The sequence below is a fragment of the Lepisosteus oculatus genome, chromosome 19 (genome assembly GCF_040954835.1).
Source record: "Lepisosteus oculatus isolate fLepOcu1 chromosome 19, fLepOcu1.hap2, whole genome shotgun sequence".
NCBI classification, from domain to species: Eukaryota; Metazoa; Chordata; class Actinopteri; order Semionotiformes; family Lepisosteidae; genus Lepisosteus; species Lepisosteus oculatus.
Genome location: NC_090714.1, coordinates 3,980,270 through 3,994,759, shown reverse-complemented (window position 1 = coordinate 3,994,759; position 14,490 = coordinate 3,980,270). Strand labels below are relative to the sequence as shown.

The 14,490-nt window shown below is 47.2% G+C and overlaps 2 long non-coding RNA genes across 2 annotated transcripts; one reads left to right on the top strand and one right to left on the bottom strand.

Moving 5' to 3' along the window:
* Positions 1-9,372: 9,372 nt before the first annotated feature.
* LOC138224236 (uncharacterized) lies at positions 9,373-11,446 on the bottom strand. Its single transcript, XR_011182620.1, has 3 exons — positions 11,282-11,446; positions 9,881-10,042; positions 9,373-9,570 (listed from the first exon to the last, which is right to left on the bottom strand). It is a non-coding gene; the product is annotated as an uncharacterized lncRNA (long non-coding RNA).
* Positions 11,447-12,915: 1,469 nt separating this feature from the next.
* Positions 12,916-14,107, top strand: LOC138224300 (uncharacterized). The gene is made up of 4 exons (XR_011182742.1): positions 12,916-13,022; positions 13,161-13,232; positions 13,452-13,507; positions 13,895-14,107. It is a non-coding gene; the product is annotated as an uncharacterized lncRNA (long non-coding RNA).
* The last annotated feature ends 383 nt before the right edge of the window (positions 14,108-14,490 follow it).

Below are 14,490 nucleotides of genomic sequence, written 5' to 3'. Positions count from 1 at the left end.
ATCTGGAAACTGATTCTCTCGTTTCTGGACAGACAGGTTTGCCTGTGTCCACTTTTCATGTTCAGACTGTGGTAACTGACCTTCTAGTTCCTGGACAGTCAGGGCTGCCTGTGTCCAGTTTCTATCTCCAGACTCTGGAAACAGATTCTCTCATTTCTGGACAGTCAGGGCTGCCTGTGTCCAGTTTCTATGTCCACACTGTGGTAACTGAGGCTCTCTTTTCTGGACAGTCAGGACTGCCTGTGTCCAGTTTCTATCTCCACAATCTGGAAACTGATTCTCTCATTTCTGGACAGACAGGTTTGCCTGTGTCCACTTTTCATGTACAGACTGTGGTAACTGACCTTCTAGTTCCTGGACAGTCAGGGCTGCCTGTGTCCAGTTTCTATCTCCAGACTCTGAAACGAATTCTCTCGTTTCTGGACAGTCAGGTCTGCCTGTGTCCAATTTCTATGTCTAGACACTGATAACTGAGGCTCTCGTTTCTGGACAGTCAGGACTGACTGTGTCCAATTTCTATGTCCACAGTCTGGAAACTGATTCTCTTGTTTCTGGACAGACAGGTTTACCTTTGTCCACTGTTCATGTCCAGACTGTGGTAACTGAGCCTCTCGTTTCTGGACAGTCAGGGCTGCCTGTGTCCAGTATTATATGTCCAGACTCTGGTAACTGAGCCTCTCGTTTCTGGACAGTCAGGGCTGCCTGTGTCCAGTTTCTATCTCCAGACTCTGGTAACTGATTCTCTCGATTCTGGACAATCAGGGCTTCCTGTGTCCAGTCTTATTTGTCCAGACTGTGGTATCTGAGCTTGTCTTGTCTGGACAGTCAGGGCTGCCTGTGTCCAGTATTATATGTCCAGACTCTGGTAACTGAGCCTCTCGTTTCTGGACAGTCAGGGCTGCCTGTGTCCAGTATTATTTATCCAGACTGTGGTAACTGAGCCTCTCGTTTCTGGACAGTCAGGGCTGCCTGTGTCCAGTTTCTATGTCCAGACTCTAGTAACTGATTCTCTCGATTCAGGACAGTCAGTGCTGCCTGTGTCCAGTATTATATGTCCAGACTCTGGTAACTGAGCCTCTCGTTTCTGGACAGTCAGGGCTGCCTGTGTCCAGTTTCTATGTCCAGACTCTGGTAACTGATTCTCTCGATTCTGGACAGTCAGGGCTGCCTGTGTCCAGTTTCTATGTCCTGACTCTCGTATCTGAGCCTGTCAGTTTTGGACAGTCAGGGCTGCCTGTGTCCAGCTTCTGTTAGCAGTGTTACAGAACTGAGCATGTAGTCTCTGGACAGCCAGGTTTGCCTGTGTCCAGTTTCTATCTCCACAATCTGGAAACTGATTCTCTCGTTTCTGGACAGACAGGTTTGCCTGTGTCCACTTTTCATGTTCAGACTGTGGTAACTGACCTTCTAGTTCCTGGACAGTCAGGGCTGCCTGTGTCCAGTTTCTATGTCCACACTGTGGTAACTGAGGCTCTCTTTTCTGGACAGTCAGGACTGCCTGTGTCCAGTTTCTATCTCCACAATCTGGAAACTGATTCTCTCATTTCTGGACAGACAGGTTTGCCTGTGTCCACTTTTCATGTACAGACTGTGGTAACTGACCTTCTAGTTCCTGGACAGTCAGGGCTGCCTGTGTCCAGTTTCTGTCTCCAGACTCTGAAACGAATTCTCTCGTTTCTGGACAGTCAGGTCTGCCTGTGTCCAATTTCTATGTCTAGACACTGATAACTGAGGCTCTCGTTTCTGGACAGTCAGGACTGACTGTGTCCAATTTCTATGTCCACAGTCTGGAAAGTGATTCTCTTGTTTCTGGACAGACAGGTTTACCTTTGTCCACTGTTCATGTCCAGACTGTGGTAACTGAGCCTCTCGTTTCTGGACAGTCAGGGCTGCCTGTGTCCAGTATTATATGTCCAGACTCTGGTAACTGAGCCTCTCGTTTCTGGACAGTCAGGGCTGCCTGTGTCCAGTTTCTATCTCCAGACTCTGGTAACTGATTCTCTCGATTCTGGACAATCAGGGCTTCCTGTGTCCAGTCTTATTTGTCCAGACTGTGGTATCTGAGCTTGTCTTGTCTGGACAGTCAGGGCTGCCTGTGTCCAGTATTATATGTCCAGACTCTGGTAACTGAGCCTCTCGTTTCTGGACAGTCAGGGCTGCCTGTGTCCAGTATTATTTATCCAGACTGTGGTAACTGAGCCTCTCGTTTCTGGACAGTCAGGGCTGCCTGTGTCCAGTTTCTATGTCCAGACTCTAGTAACTGATTCTCTCGATTCAGGACAGTCAGTGCTGCCTGTGTCCAGTATTATATGTCCAGACTCTGGTAACTGAGCCTCTCGTTTCTGGACAGTCAGGGCTGCCTGTGTCCAGTTTCTATGTCCAGACTCTGGTAACTGATTCTCTCGATTCTGGACAGTCAGGGCTGCCTGTGTCCAGTTTCTATGTCCTGACTCTCGTATCTGAGCCTGTCAGTTTTGGACAGTCAGGGCTGCCTGTGTCCAGCTTCTGTTAGCAGTGTTACAGAACTGAGCATGTAGTCTCTGGACAGCCAGGTTTGCCTGTGTCCAGTTTCTATCTCCACAATCTGGAAACTGATTCTCTCGTTTCTGGACAGACAGGTTTGCCTGTGTCCACTTTTCATGTTCAGACTGTGGTAACTGACCTTCTAGTTCCTGGACAGTCAGGGCTGCCTGTGTCCAGTTTCTATCTCCAGACTCTGGAAACAGATTCTCTCATTTCTGGACAGTCAGGGCTGCCTGTGTCCAGTTTCTATGTCCACACTGTGGTAACTGAGGCTCTCTTTTCTGGACAGACAGGTTTGCCTGTGTCCACTTTTCATGTTCAGACTGTGGTAACTGACCTTCTAGTTCCTGGACAGTCAGGGCTGCCTGCGTCCAGTTTCTATCTCCAGACTCTGGAAACAGATTCTCTCATTTCTGGACAGTCAGGGCTGCCTGTGTCCAGTTTCTATGTCCACACTGTGGTAACTGATTCTCTCGTTTCTGGACAGACAGGTTTGCCTGTGTCCATTTTTCTTGTCCAGACTGTTGTAACTGAGCTTTTAGTTTCTGGACAATCAGGGTTTCCTGTGTCCAGTCTTATTTGTCCAGACTGTGGTATCTGAGATTGTCTTCTCTGGACAGTGAGGTCTGCCTGTGTCCAATTTTTATGTCTAGACTCTGGTAACTGAGGCTCTCTTTTCTGGACAATCAGGGCTGCCTGTGTCCAGACTTATTTGTCAAGACTGTGGTATCTGAGCTTGTCTTCTCTGGACAGTCAGGTCTGCCTGTGTCCAGTTTCTATGTCTAGACTCTGGTAACTGAGGCTCTCGTTTCTGGACAATCAGGACTGCCTGTGTCCAGTTTCTATGTCCACAGTCTGGAAACTGATTCTCTCGTTTCTGGACAGACAGGTTTGCCTGTGTCCACTTTTCATGTCCAGACTCTGGTAACTGAGCCTCTCGTTTCTGGACAGTCAGGGCTGCCTGTGTCCAGTTTCTATGTCCAGACTCTGGTAACTGATTCTCTCGATTCTGGACAGTCAGGGCTGCCTGTGTCCAGTTTCTATGTCCTGACTCTCGTATCTGAGCCTGTCAGTTTTGGACAGTCAGGGCTGCCTGTGTCCAGCTTCTGTTAGCAGTGTTACAGAACTGAGCATGTAGTCTCTGGACAGCCAGGTTTGCCTGTGTCCAGTTTCTATCTCCACAATCTGGAAACTGATTCTCTCGTTTCTGGACAGACAGGTTTGCCTGTGTCCACTTTTCATGTTCAGACTGTGGTAACTGACCTTCTAGTTCCTGGACAGTCAGGGCTGCCTGTGTCCAGTTTCTATCTCCAGACTCTGGAAACAGATTCTCTCATTTCTGGACAGTCAGGGCTGCCTGTGTCCAGTTTCTATGTCCACACTGTGGTAACTGAGGCTCTCTTTTCTGGACAGACAGGTTTGCCTGTGTCCACTTTTCATGTTCAGACTGTGGTAACTGACCTTCTAGTTCCTGGACAGTCAGGGCTGCCTGCGTCCAGTTTCTATCTCCAGACTCTGGAAACAGATTCTCTCATTTCTGGACAGTCAGGGCTGCCTGTGTCCAGTTTCTATGTCCACACTGTGGTAACTGATTCTCTCGTTTCTGGACAGACAGGTTTGCCTGTGTCCATTTTTCTTGTCCAGACTGTTGTAACTGAGCTTTTAGTTTCTGGACAATCAGGGTTTCCTGTGTCCAGTCTTATTTGTCCAGACTGTGGTATCTGAGATTGTCTTCTCTGGACAGTGAGGTCTGCCTGTGTCCAATTTTTATGTCTAGACTCTGGTAACTGAGGCTCTCTTTTCTGGACAATCAGGGCTGCCTGTGTCCAGACTTATTTGTCAAGACTGTGGTATCTGAGCTTGTCTTCTCTGGACAGTCAGGTCTGCCTGTGTCCAGTTTCTATGTCTAGACTCTGGTAACTGAGGCTCTCGTTTCTGGACAATCAGGACTGCCTGTGTCCAGTTTCTATGTCCACAGTCTGGAAACTGATTCTCTCGTTTCTGGACAGACAGGTTTGCCTGTGTCCACTTTTCATGTCCAGACTCTGGTAACTGAGCCTCTCGTTTCTGGACAGTCAGGGCTGCCTGTGTCCAGTTTCTATGTCAAGACTCTGGTAACTGATTCTCTCGATTCTGGACAGTCAGGGCTGCCTTTGTCCAGTTTCTATGTCCAGACTCTTGTATCTGAACCTGTCAGTTTTGGACAGTCAGGGCTGCCTGTGTCCAGCTTCTATTAGCAGTGTTACACAACTGAGCATGTAGTCTCTGGACAGCCAGATTTGCCTGTGTCCATTTTCTGTGTCCACACTGTGGTAACTGAGGCTCTCCTTTCTGGACACTCAGGACTGCCTGTGTCCAGTTTCTATCTCCACAATCTGGAAACTGATTCTCTCGTTTCTGGACAGACAGGTTTGCCTGTGTCCACTTTTCATGTCCAGACTGTGGTAACTGACCTTTTAGTTCCTGGACAGTCAGGGCTGCCTGTGTCCAGTTTCTATGTCCAGACTCTGGAAACAGATTCTCTCGTTTCTGGACAGTCAGGGCTGCCTGTGTCCAGTTTCTATGTCCACACTGTGGTATCTGATTCTCTTGTTTCTGGACAGACAGGTTTGCCTGTGTCCAATTTTCTTGTCCAGACTGTGGTAACTGAGCTTTTAGTTTCTGGACAATCAGGGCTGCCTGTGTCCAGTCTTATTTGTCCAGACTGTGGTATCTGAGCTTGTCTTGTCTGGACAGTCAAGTCTGCCTGTGTCCACTTTCTATGTCTAGACTCTGGTAACTGAGGCTCTCGTTTCTGGACAGTCAGGACTGCCTGTGTCCAGTTTCTATGTCCACAGTCTGGAAACTGATTCTCTCGTTTCTGGACAGACAGGTTTGCCTGTGTCTACTTTTCATGTTCAGACTGTGGTAACTGACCTTCTAGTTCCTGGACAGTCTGCCTGTGTCCAGTATTATTTGTCCAGACTGTGGTATCTGAGCCTGTCATTTTTGGACAGTCAGGGCTGCCTGTGTCCAGTGTTTTTTGTCCACACTGTGGTATCTGAGCCTTTTCATTTCTGGACAGGCAGGGCTGCCTGTGTCCAGTTTCTTTGTCCTTATTATGTGTAACACAACGGCCTGAGCAAGGACAAAGCAGGTCTGTTTTATCTCATAAGGGCTCCGCCGCAAAAGCACCCAAGCAAAACAAGTGCAGTCTATTCACATGGCTCCAAGTCCCTCACACCAGATAACAAAACCCCCAAAAAAGAAACAAAAGTAATTATTCAAATAAAGGTAGATCCTCCTTACCTACCTGTTCTCTCTCTCTCTGTTGATATACCACTATCTAACCACCAACAACCAACAAACCATGAATAACATCCATTTTGAGAGCGCTCTCCATTCACACCACAATACTCACTCATGCCAGTTTTAAGTATATGAATGTGTATGAAATTAGGTATGTTTATGTACGAGAATGTATATGAAATTAGGTAATAGCAGTTACTAGTCAAGCCCTGAGTGTGCACCCTCAAGAACTTATCTAGCAACCGCTCAATGGAAGGTGTATCAATGTTGTATTTTCTGTGCTACCTGTACCCAGTGACAGGCTCCTCTGTCACACTATGCTAATTGAGTCTCTCGTTTCTAGACAGTCAGGGCTGCCTGTGTCTAGTTTCTATGTCCAGTGTTAAACCACTGAGCATGTCGTCTCTGGACAGACAGGTTTTCTTGTGTCCAGTTTTCTTGTCCAGACTGTGGTAACTGAGCCTGTCATTTCTGGAAAGTCAGGGCTGCCTGTGTCCAGTGTTTTATGTCCAGACTGTGGTAACTGAGAATGTCGTATCTGGACAGTCAGGGATGCCTGTGTCCAGTTTCTGTTCGCAGCACTACACCACTGAGCATGTATTCTCTGGACAGCCAGGTTTGCTTGTGTCCAGTGTCTTTGTCCAGACTCTGGTAACTGAGCCTCTCGTTTCTGGACAGTCAGGGCTGCCTGTGTCCACTTTTCATGTCCAGACTCTGGTAACTGATTCTCTCGTTTCTGGACAGTCAGTGCTGCCTTTGTCCAGTGTTTCATGTCCAGACTGTGGTATTCGAGCCTGTCATTTCTGGACAGCCAGGTTTGCCTGTGTCCAGTTTCTATTAGCATTGTTACACCGCTGAATATGCCATCTCTGGACAGCCAGAGATCAGCCAGGTTTACCAATTTCCTGTTTAATGTCCAGTGTTGTAGGATGTCCATTTTTTATTTCCATGTCATCACAGTGTTTTCTGAGAGTGTACTGTCTGGGAAGCCAAGTCTGACTGTGTCTAGTTTCTATGTTCAGCATGTTCAGCTTTTGTGCATGTCTACATTCGTGTGGGCATTGTGGATCCCATCCGGCACAGCTGAAAGCTTTTTTTGGTTGCTAAAGTCAGAGTTTTAGCAGAGAATGCAGAGAACAGGTCCAGTAGGTCGTGGTGCTGTTTCGGGAACTGTGTTCTGGGCATGAGCATGGCACAGGAGGCAGCGATGGTCAGCTTTGTGTCTAAGGCGAGTACCAAGGTGTGAGTTAAACTCAAAAGCATAATAAAAAAATATCATACCTTTTGTTTTGTCTCCTTTCCATGGATTTTCAAGTGCTTCTCTCTTGCTCTGTGCTGTGGCACCTGCTTCTGTAAATCTACAGATATTGACCTCGTCTGATCTGTTACACTTCACCACAGAGTCTATTCATATGCATGTTGTAATTATTACTTTCTTACCTTGGCAACAAAGATCCCAGTTTTAACTCCTTCAATTTACAGTAATATTAATAGTCGTTATTCTCCTGAAATAATTATACAACAACAATCAATGACCTTGTTAACTAAAATGAAAAATATTTTTTTTGTCCTGTTCGTGGCATCTTTGTAATCACCATCGGTGTACCTTATCCATTTGTATTGAATTTGGTGTGGACACTGGGTCCTGTTTCTACATCTATACATAAATATCAATAACAAAATGTCATGCAAAATACCAATGAAAACATATTAAAACTGTATACATCTTACCATGTTCCCTAAACCATACTTTATGTAAGGTTCACTAAATAACTAAAATAAAACTTATACATGGCCACTCCTTTGTTTCTCTGTGTTAACTATAGTGCACCTTGGAATTAAAGTATAAACTTATAAACATTTGTAATTAACCAAAAATAATTCTGTTTGCACATTTTTGAACAACAAGGCTATCAGTGTGTCTATAAATACACAAAAGCAACATTCCTAGACCAAGATGGCTCTTCCTGTTGTCTTTATTCCAACAGACTCTGTGACCCGGTAAAAAACAATCACTCGCGCCCCCTGCTGGTAATTGAATAAAATAGCAGTCGAATTACAAGGAATAGATTAAAAACATTAAAGGAACACTGCAGTCCCAATTGCTCAGACCAGTTATTAAATCTCAGAAAGGAAATTCATTGACATTATGAAAAGGATTGTACAAATTTCGAATTAAGCACACCATTGTGAACTTTGTGAAAGTACTGTAAATCACCATGTGATAGCAAACCCCTGGTCTCACCACGAGCCAGAGGGCTGGTTCCCACAAATTACGGCATGAAGCATTTGGACCTTACAGGCAGACTGAAACATTAGTAATGGTATTTTTCTCTAAAACACAAGTAGTTTCAAGAGTTTGAGGAAATAAAGATTCAGTGCGTTTGGTTTTTTCTACATTTGATTTTTTATTCTGTATTACACCTGTAGTAAGTCTTTCAGCAGGCAGCCCAGAGATTCTGGAGAAACCTGTCACAAAGCTCTCAGTAAAATTTCTCCTTTTTTCCCCTTTTCTTTTTCCTTTTTGTCATTCCAATTTTTTTCTTTGCTCTGTGGTGGCGGCTAGGCGCACAGTCTGACCCTCCTCACACCATGAAGAAAGATTGGTCCTGCTCTGTCTCGCCTTCCTCGGTGACTCTCTCTCCCACTTTCTTCCAAACTGTCCATACTCTATCTCTCCCCTTCCTTTATTCTGTCTCTCTGTCTTTCTCCTTTCTGAAACAGCAGGTTTCAGGATGGTGGGACTGGATAGCCTGATAGGAGTGCAGGAGAGAGCCTTCAAAAGCAAGGGGAAGATTGGCAGCAGTATGGTAAGAGCTGGTGTGGGATGGGAACCCATTCATATGGAGAGAGTCTCTCTTCTTTTAGCGCTCCCTTTCTTCTGCCCTTTCTTCCCAATGGCGTTGCCTCCTGCACCACCAGATATCCAGCTTGTCCTAATACCTTTGGGCTGTCTATGAGATCCCCAGCCTCGTCTTGAGGGCTCTGCACTGTGCTGTCTTTAAGATAAACAGCTTTGTCCAGAGGGCTTTGCACTGTCTTAGAGATTCCCTGTAGTGTCCTGAGGGCTTTGTACTGTCCTCAACATCATCAGCCCTGTTCTGTTTGCTCTGCACCCTGCTGTCTCTGAGATCACTAGCACCATCCCAATAGCTCTGCACTGTCTCTGAGATAACCACCGTTGTTCTGAGGGTTTTGTGAAATCTCATCTGCTGTCTCTGGGATCACCAGCAATGTCCTAAAGGCTTTGCACTGTCTCTGAGATCATCACCACTGTCCTATGGGCTTTGTGCTGTGTCTGAGATCACCAGCACCGTCCTGAGGGCTGTGCGTTGACTCTGAGATCACTTGCTCTGTCCTGAGGGCTCTGTGCTGTGCTGAGGGCTCCATGTTGTGATCAAGATCTGCTCCACCTGTAGGGGGCTGTGAGGAGGGACGCGCCTCTCCTCCAATCAGCACTGCTCCACCGGTAGGGGGCTGTGGAGGAGGGACGTGCCTCTCCTCCAATCAGCACTGCTCCACCGGTAGGGGGCTCTGGGGAGGGACGTGCCTCTCCTCCAATCAGCACTGCTCCACCAGTAGGGGGCTGTGGGGAGGGACGTGCCTCTCCTCAAATCAGCACTGCTCCACCGGTAGGGGGCTGTGGAGGAGGGACGTGCCTCTCCTCAAATCAGCACTGCTCCACCGGTAGGGGGCTGTGGAGGAGGGACGTGCCTCTCCTCCAATCAGCACTGCTGCTCCGGTACAAGACTGTGGTGCCTGTGATGAGTGGTTGGAAGATGGGTGAGTTGTGAAAAACACACCGTTGGACACTTTTTTGTCCCTTAAACCAGTAAGTAACAAAACAAGATCAGTCTACTCTTTATTCAGACCATCAGGTTGTGGTGTTTTTAATACCAGATCATGTAGAAGCACACACTGCAACGATTGCCCCTCGATGTTATATCCCTCTGTGAGATTGAGGTACTTTACCAGGATTACCAGGATTTTGAAGAAGAAGTTAAGGTGTTGACTTGATATCGCAGAGTCATATTAAAACTGTGATATACAGTAAGCTTTTTTTACTCACGCGTCAGCTGCACGGATCTGCTTTGCTGTGTGAGTTGAAGGCGAGAGGACGTGGGTGGTGTGGAGATCGTGGTGGACACAGTCCATGGCGAGTGGCCATGATCCTCCAATCTGTTCCGCTCTCTCACAGGTTGATCCCATGCTGACCCCCGCGGGGCGTCACCTGAGCAGGATGCAGAACCACAGTTACGAAACTCCCACCTGCAGGGACCTGGAGCAGATGCACATCTAGCCCGGGCCGGCAGGGGGCGCGGCGGAGGCGAGAGAAAATCTCTCATCCTAGCGTTAATCCCACATCGGCAGGCTCCTCTTATCGGCACGCCCGTCTCCATTTGGTGGTTTGAACCAAATCTTTGAGCTGACGTTGCCATTAAAGGCGACCGAGAAATACTGCAACGGGCGCGTCGCTCCGCCTGCCGTCGGAGGGGAGGAAGAGGAGAGCAAAGTGATGTAGCCGATTCATAGAGGGGGATTATTAGGAGGCATAGGACATTTTTGGGCCAGGACGCCGGGGTTACACCCCTACTCTTTTCGAGAAACGCCCTGGGATTTGTAATGACCACGGAGAGCCCGGACCTCGGTTTGACGTCTCATCCGAGAGACGGCGCCTGTTTCCAGTCTAGACAGATAGATAATACTTTATTAATCTCGTAGGGAAACCGATGTTCACTATACTGGGGCATCGGGACCAGGCAAGAGAAAACACGACTGTCCGATAACGGAGCTGCAAAGGTTTATTCCGCGCCGAGCAGAAAAGCAAAAAGACACGACTTGTCGCACCTGAAGGAGGCTCCGCGGCCGAAACGTTGCTCTTTTCTGTCCAGAAAGGACTAAACTTGAGCTTCACCAGCGAGCCCGCTCGCTTCAGAAACAGCCCTCTTCATACACCGGGAACACGGTCCGGGCTCGTCCAAAATATTGAAATAATAACTACTTGCTACTGGTGTCCTCTAGACCCGAATTTCGTTTCTTTTTACGTGCAAACAATCATCTGGATAGAGCAACATACGATATTTAAAATTACTCTGGAACACAGACGTCAATTATTTCAAATGTTGAGTTATGCCTGAATATGATTTAGTGTCCTGTTCTATGTGGCGGGGGGCCCTCGGTCACGGGGCAAAGCAAACCGAACGGGAACGAAATTCCGTGGGTAAGAAAAACAAAATTGCCGCTTTAACGTTTTACCTCAAACCTGTTTTCAAAATGGCAAAATACATATCAAAAAGATGTCGATTTTTTATAGATTCATTGTATATGAAGATTCTTTGTACCGATTTTAATGTGTAGTGAAACAAAAAAGTAGAAAGGAAAATGACTATAACCCGATGATGGATGTTTTCCGTTCACTGTCACAAACGCGACGGTGAGGAAAGGTGGTTTTCTTCGGAAATTTCTTTACCTGTTCCGTTGCTTTCCAGAGAAAACCCGGCTCAGGACGATGAGGGCTTCCCGGGAGCCGAGCGGGTCTTTTTCGGGCGGGTTTGGCGGCGGCGAGGCAGCCCTCAGGGCTCGACGCGTGGCGCCGGGCGGGAAGCGCTCCTCGCCCTGCCGCCGCGCCCTCCGACTGCCCGCGCGCCTCTCGCGCCTCCTCGAGCTGCCGCGCCTGTGCCCTGTCTCGCGCTCGCTCTGGAAGGTTCGGGAACGCCCCCCGCCCGGCCGGACCCGGCTCGCGCAAGTGGTCGCGAGCTGCAGGACAGCGGTTCCTAATGAGGGGGGGAGGCGCGCGCGGCGTGTGTTTGCGGGGGGTGTTCTGGTCCCCGGGCGCCTGTGCGGTGCTGGTATTGACTACAGTAATTTACAGTATATTACATGACACCTTCTCTAATACTAATCATAAGGAGCGACGTGTTTCCCCAATGATTGCAAAACCAGTCATCCCATCCTCGTCACTGTTCTGTTTTCCAGGCTACACCAGTTCACAGTCTATTCACATGCGTCGCTTCTGATTTTTAAAACTTTATTCTTAAGTACTGAACTTCTGTGTGGAATCGTGTCGAGCGGTACGCAGTGAGACGCACTGGTATAAAGGAACTGAAGTGATTCTCTGCCCAGACACCAGCTGGGGTATAAAACACTCAGATTAACTGAACCGTTCGTGTAGATTTTTTAAAGTTGTCTGTAGAATTTTGTTTTAAAAAATAAGAAACATCAACATTTTAACTTCTCAGACTTCACGTCTGACACACGAAATACATGACATACAGGCTCCCCCAACTCTACAGCACATTTTGCTTTATTTTTCCCTGTCATTCGAAAAGATGAACAAGTCATGTCCAGTCGCAAAAAAAAGAAAAGCGCTTTACAAAGGCAATTCAGTAGCTTTATTGCTTGAAATGAGAGTAAACAGGCGAACCGCCTCGTCTCAGGGCTGTGACTTGGCTTTAGGCTGAATAAGAGATGTACATGGCCGGTGTTTTGCGTTGCCGGCCTGGTGGCTCCGCGGGCTGAACCATCGGACACTTCTAAAGTTCAGAGAGCAGATCGACTACCGGAGAGTCTTGTGAGTTGAAGTCGAGCCCCGAGCCTCCCCGTCAGTCTGAGACCTAATCCCCGGTCTGAGATCTAATCCCCGGGTGAAGCTCTCATGCTGTCGGGGTGAGTTTGTCGGAGTGGCTGTTCTCTACCACGCCGGCCGTTTTGGGGGGCTCCATTTTCGGGGCCTTCCAAAACAGGGAAAATGGGGGGTTTAAGTCCTTTATAAATGCATAGATCGGAATTCAATTCGAAAAAGCAGCCCCTTATACCACTGAGACACCTGCAGGACAGGTGTGGCACTAGCAGTGAGAGAGAGGTGCAGTCCTAACTAGGAGCGACAGGGGTCTCTCTCCAGCACATTTCTCTTGATTCGACCAGCTGGCCGGAAGATAAACGAGTCCGGCAAACAGACTCGTAGACGACTGCTACTGTTAGGTTGTCTGAAAATTATTAGCCGTTATATACTTTATGTGTGATTTGGTGATTTCAGGTTTCTATTTATCTTCATTTATCTTCAGTGTTGAGCCCTTGTAACCGAGCGCACAGCTGTCATTCAGGAGCCGAGCCCGCCCCCAGAGTGACCTTCCTCAGCGGACACGCCCCGTCCACCTGTTCCACAGGTGCGCCCGGCAAGATGGCGGCGGGGTGAGTTTCTGCGGCGTGAGGTGCGTTTGCGTTTTATTTCGAATTTTCTTATTTTAAATGCAAAAACTAAAATTTCACTTTGAGGAAAGTTAGATAAAAATGTATTGTTGTTGAAACTTTTGTTAATTGTATTTGTTTCTGTTTAATTTGTGTTTTAGGACGCCGAAATGAGTGTCCTGTCTGAGCGTGCTCTCGAAGTCTGCATTCAGCGTTCTTATACTGCCTTTCATGTAAGTATGTTTTAAAAACATGGTATCTCTAGCTCTGTTTCCTTTGACGAAAAAAGCTGTAATTTATCTTCAGTCACTTGCTGTATAAAGTTAGTAACTGTGTATCTAACTGTTAGTATCTCCGCCTTTCGGAATCGGGCTATATCGCTTTCCGTTCCGAAATGATAAACTTTTGCCAAGATTAAATGAACTTATTCGTATGTTTTCTTATTTTTCCAGGTGACAAAGGGATTTCAAAAACCGGCCTCCAGTTAGAAAGTGTTTTTTTTTCCGAGGTAAGTTTTATTCTTATCTTTTGCTATACTGTTTATATTCGTGTATTAAAGACGACTCGTATTTCACAGCTTTTTAACACCAGAACGGTTTTATTTTAACGTTATCACTTCTTTTCGTTTAGTTGTGCTTTTGCTGAATACAAATAGGAAACACAAAAGCGCTGGTTCTTTTTTATGGATTCTTTTATTCATAATAGGCTGAAGCTACTTTCTAAATATTGGAGTAGTGGGACTGGGGTGTATCTGTGATTTCTCATGTTGTTACCTGTTTGTATGTTTCTTAATTCAGGCAGGTTATTAAAAAAGTTAAGACTTCATTACTTCAACTTTAATCGATTTTACAAATCCGGTATTTTGTTAACTTGATCCTTTTTCTTTTGCCTTCAGTTTTGCGGCTCCGACGATCTCCTTTCCAATCCACTCCAGCAACTCGACGACCGTTGGCCAAGTTTTTTTTGACAATGTGTGCTGCTTTTTACATTTGATTATTGTAACCAGTGGCTTGATCTGTAATATCCCGATTCAGTGCTGTATTTTATTCTTGACCTGCATGTTTTCTGTTGACTGCTGCTATTGTATGTGCTGTAAATTCTGCAATAAAAACTCCTTTCATTGTCTGCATTGTCCTGTGTTTTCGAAGGTGTGAAGTGTTGTCTTGCGCGTGCGCCACGCACCGCAAGGCGACACCCCATCGCACTGACCTGGAAAAGTGCGAGGACGCCCGCCTTTTTAGATAGTCTGGGGGGGAATAGGGTCCCTAGGAGGGAGCGTGGGTCTAGCCCTGGGGGGAGGGGAAGGCAGGCTGGAGATGGCCTCGGCCCGAGAGAGAGGAGGCACCCAGGGCGGACTCAGCCTATCAGTCACAGCTTGCAACTGACAGCTTTCTAAGTCCAAACCCCAGGAGACCTGCCTCGCTGCAGGGACCAAAGCCACCACCAACCTGCCATCCTCTCCTGCCGGGAGCGAGTGGGCCTGGCTAGAGC